We start from the raw sequence: 5,009 nt of genomic DNA, 5'->3' as shown, positions 1-5,009 counted from the left end.
GTGTCAGGTAGGACCCCCAGGACGTAGGGAAGAAGGGGACTGTGGAAGAAAGACTCAGCTAAGTTGTTCCAGGCAATCAATAGGAAGTCAGGGTGAGGCGTCCCAGTCACTCTCCTTTGCCCTGAGCCCGGTCCCTGCACTGCCTCTGCCTGTCATGAGTAACTTGGGGAGCCACCCTGTCCACTCCAGTCAGCAGCTAGAGTTTAGAGGGTAGGAGGAAGAGAAGAGCCAGGGAAAGACCAGCCCACCACCCCCAACAGTATCTCCGTGTGCAACCAACATCCCCCTCCCCTAAGTCTATTGGTGTCAGTGAACTCTGGAGCATTCATTTAGATGTAAAATATCAGGGGAATGGCCCAAACTCTCTGGCTGATTGACAGCCTCGCTGACCTCTGCTCATTCACTTGACTTCTGAGTGGGGGTCAACTCTCTACCCTGGCCAAGAGATTCGTGTGGGCACCCGCCCCAGTGGGCATCACCCCTCACCTTACACAGCAGGCACTTGCTCCTCCGTCAGTAATCTCAGTGCAGGGGACTCAGAGTGATTTTGTGGAATTTTTACTGGTGCTTGGCAGTGGGATGGAGGTGTTGTACATGCCACCAAAGTGATGACCCCAGAACGGCCATCGTGTAGAAACCTGTAAAAACTGGCATCTCAGCAACATGGCAAAACCCCGTCTCCACTAAAAATACAAAAAAAATAGCCAGGCATGGTGGTGCGTGCCTGTAATCCCAGTTACTAGGATGGCTGAGGCAGAAGAATCGCTTGAAACCAGGAGGTGGAGGTTGCAGTGAGCAGAGATTAAGCCACTGCACTCCAGCCTAGGAGACAGAGCAAAACTCCATCTCCAAAAAAAAAAAAAAAAAAAGAAAGAAAGAAAAGAAAAGAAAAAGAAAGGAAGAAAGAAAAGAAAATTGGCGTTTCAGGGGTGGTCTTTCTGTCATGGTGGTGCTTTCTGTGTGCCCGGGCTTCAGAACGACTGCAGCCCTGGGCAGGTTAAGATGTCAGATGCGGTTGATCCCAGGAGCCACCCCGCCCCAACACTCTGCTGACCTCCCAGCGGCTCCCCTGAATGCTGCTTCAGGAGATGCCATGCTAGGGCACTTCAGCAATGCCCATGGGTCACAGATCTGTGTGTGTGTGTGTGTGTTGGGGAATGTCTGTTCAAAGAGTCAACGCTGAACTCGGAGGGACGCAGCATCTCACATCCACAGGGGCGGGGTTTAGACATGACCACGCCCACCAGAGCACCTGTGACTTCAGGACAGGTAGCAGGTGCTTCCAGATAGTTCTTCCTTCTCCCCTAGACAAATGGAGAACCTGAGGGGGACTGTGCTCCATGGAGAGGACTCCCTTTTACAAAAGGTTCACAACCACATTTTCAAATAGCAGTGTCTTCTAGTTCCTTCAGTTTTTCTGTTTATAACAATCACCACCACAAAATGGTCATCAGCTGCTCAGAGTCACAGCTACTACAGAGAGTGCCTTAGACACCCACAGGCATTTTGGAAGGTAAATTGGACAAGAGCAAAAGACAGAAGACCTTTCTTGTAGACGTGGTTTATTTGACTTGGGGATGAAAATGCACCAGTACAAGGCCTGATTGTCTTTTTTAATCACCTAGAATAACTGATTTGTCTCTGAAAACTGAAATTAAATCTTTACTTGTGTGCCGTCCTTCTTCATTCTTTCAGATTTCCGTTTCAAATAGCAAGAATACTATATATTTTTCTCGTCTGTTTCAAATAGCAAGACTACTATACATTTGAAGCCCCTTTTATTTTATTTTTATAATTGCAACTAAGATAATACAGATCAGACTTTAAGATTTGTGGAAGAATCAACACATTTATTTCTCAAGTTACTGGCCCTGATCCAATGCCTGAAAGATGATCGGTTTGTCCTACATGGGGCATGTTTTTGTCAATATTTAAAGCCTTCACCGTAGCACTGATTGATAGAGAATGTTTGAATTGACTAATCATTTCACATTCCTCGAAGTATTTTTAATTGAAAAAGGCAGTACAACTAATGTGAGGGGACATTCAAAAACTTTTAGAGGAAGCTGATATCTGATTGTTATGAGAAGAAAAAACACTGTTCTAAAATTCTTAAAATAATAAAGTTAACTTTAAATTTCAAAACATAGTAGGTAATCTGTTTTTCTCTGGTATTTTAATGTCAGGTTTGAAGAGGCAGCAGTTATTTCCGGGAGGGAGAATAAACTATTCTCTCTTCAATCAGCTCAAAATTACTTTCTTTTTAGTTACTGTACTTGTTTTATCAGCTGGTATTCCACTGGTTTTACCATGTGTTTTTTTTTTTTTTTTTTTTGTCCTAATGTTAATCATGGCAGCTCCAAAGACAGGTGAGAAAACTTCATGAGAAAAAATACTATACATTTCCAGGCTCCCAGTTGTCCCCAGATGTGACCTGGCAGCCTGTCTGTTCTGTGTAGGGATATGCTTGATAAAGTCTTCAGAACACTCCCCAAGACACACGTATCTGCTGGAGACACGCGTGCTAGTGAGATCCCCACCTCTCCGGTACAGCTCGGGAGGTGCGGTTTTTGTTATTCATTACAAATTGTCTCTGAGACAGCAGAACTTAGGGAAGGAGTTAGTGAATAAAAATGTGGTGAAGCAAAGAATGGAGGAGGGCTTTGACGCTGCAGCGAAGAGGATTTGGGACTAATGAGAGCAAATGATGATGACCATAAGCTTTTACTAGGAAAACGCCCCCGCCTGATTTTTCCTTTCAGAAATGCCTCCCATAAATGGTGGAAATCCTATAAATATCCCCTCCACAAATCGGCTGGAGGAAGACACAGCGGGAAGAGGGGGGTTGTGTAGTTTGTGGTGGAGTGGAATGCCTCGGCCCCAATTCAGAACCATTCCCTGTGGGATCCTTCTGCTTTAAAGTGGTCCCCGGGTGGGGCTCCCAGAGTATCCACGTTCTGAGCCAAGCTGATTATCTCTGCTTTTTATCTACAGACGGAAATAGGAGCAATACACACAAAATTAGCTCCATAAATAAATGCTGAGGTCTAATTGCCTGGTCGGCTCTGGCCCAGGAGGCTGTGGGACGTTCTCTGGTCTCTTTCATCTCTGGTTGTGGCTGGTTGGCCTAGGATGCAGGAAACTCATGTTTTCTGCCATCAGAAAAGTGCTCTGGTGGCCTCTGTCCATTTTCCCTGGGGGAGAAAAATTTACTTTGTACTAATTGGCCTCCTTCTTGGCAGCACTGGTACAATCGTCACAGTCCCCTGAGCTGAGACCGAGTCCTCCGTGGAAAGGAGAGAAGGTGACAGGCAGCTTCAGCTCAAGGACACAGAGCTAAGGGATGAGGGCATGTACTTTCTGGAACCTTCTCAGCAAATGGCTGGTCCTGGGACAAAGCCTGTCATCCACATCCCTTGCTCAGATGTGGCATCTCTCTCCCCAGACACCGTTCCCGCACCCTGCAGCACAGGATCCCAGGGCAGCGTGTGTTGCCTTTCTCGAAAGCACTGTGAAAACTGTAGGTCAAAGGATGCTCTTTCCAGCAGTTATTTCAAATTTCGTAAACAGGCCTTCCTGACTGTGCTGTGCTCATAAAGCAGTCATCCATATGGTAGAAAAGAGGAGGACAGCAGGAGTCTTCCACAATTCACCACCAAAGGTAACTGCTGCAATATTGTGGCAGGGTCACGCTCATTTCAAAAGAGAAAAAGAGACTTGCAGTTATTTTTTTGTATTCAGTAACATAACCTGCTTTTTTTTTTTTTTTTTTTTTACTTAACATTATCCCATGTTCATTTTCTCCTGTTATTAAAAACTCTCAAACAGTTTATACTGACAGTATAATATTTCATCACTTAGCTTTCCATTATTTATTTGAAGACATCTCTCGGATGATGGACACTGTAGTTTTTCTTAGATTTCATGATTATAAATGAGGTGGTGAGGAACACCTTCAGGCATGAATCATTGTCTCCGTTCTTTATTATTCCCTCAAAGTCGATGATTCATCACGGCATTACTGGGTCAAAGGTAATGGACATTGGATCATTTTTAACACATAAATTTCCAAATTGCTTTCCAAAAGCACTCTAGCACTTTGTAGCCTCACTCTTGCCAAGGATCTGGGAGGCTACCCGGCCCCTCCCCACCTGACTCCCAGCACTGGGCATTCACATTTTTAAAAACCTCTGCTTAGGAGAGCGCTGCTTTGATCTGCGTTTCTCTGACCATCAGTAATGTTAGGCACATTTCTCATTTACTCATCCCACATTTTACACTATTATTATTGTGGGGAAGTTTTTAATTAGTAATAATCACGCCTCGGATAAACCTCATGGGTTACGATACTACCACTGTGCAAAGCTGTGCACTATGATTATTTTAAATTTAACTCTTTAATCTTAATATTTGGGGTTGTATACAGTAGATAATGTGTTTTTCTAAATAGCCAACCAATTATATGAGCACCACTTACTGTCTAATCCTCCAAGTCATCCTGGTTTGTGATGCCTTTTTTGTCGAATATTCACTTCCTTTCTCTCTTTCCAGGTTATCTCTCCTGCTCTGTGAAGTCTGCCTGTCCTTGGATCAGACCAATGTGAAGACTATGGATATAATTGCCCTGCATGCCGACAACCGGCCTTACTGATGAGGTGTGTACCACCATCTCACTGTTTACCCTTCATCCGTATCTGTTGTTTTTGGTGTTTTTTAATCCCAAGTAGCTTTCAATTTTTTCTCCTTATCCTTGTATTTTGCGGTTTGTTATGCTCTGTCTTCACAGGAATTGGTTTCTATTTATCCTGTCTAGGACTTGAGGATATTTTAAAATCACACCATGTATGTCTTTCAATTCTGGAAAAATGTCAGGCATTATCTTTATAAATATTGCCTATTCCAGAGTCTCACTGTTCTCTTTCTAGAACTTCTGAGGTGCATATTTAAGCACCTCATCTTGTTCTCTCTGTCTCTTAATTTCTCATATGTGTTTCCATTTCTTTATCTCG

At 43.9% G+C, this 5,009-nt stretch overlaps 1 pseudogene; it reads right to left on the bottom strand.

Annotated features, from left to right (window-relative positions):
- Positions 1-4,234: 4,234 nt before the first annotated feature.
- LOC111553795 lies at positions 4,235-4,367 on the bottom strand (annotated as a pseudogene).
- Between the last annotated feature and the right edge of the window lie 642 nt (positions 4,368-5,009).

This window comes from Piliocolobus tephrosceles, chromosome 11, assembly GCF_002776525.5.
Source record: "Piliocolobus tephrosceles isolate RC106 chromosome 11, ASM277652v3, whole genome shotgun sequence".
In the NCBI taxonomy this organism is placed as follows: domain Eukaryota; kingdom Metazoa; phylum Chordata; class Mammalia; order Primates; family Cercopithecidae; genus Piliocolobus; species Piliocolobus tephrosceles.
This window is presented reverse-complemented; position numbering and strand designations above follow the sequence as displayed.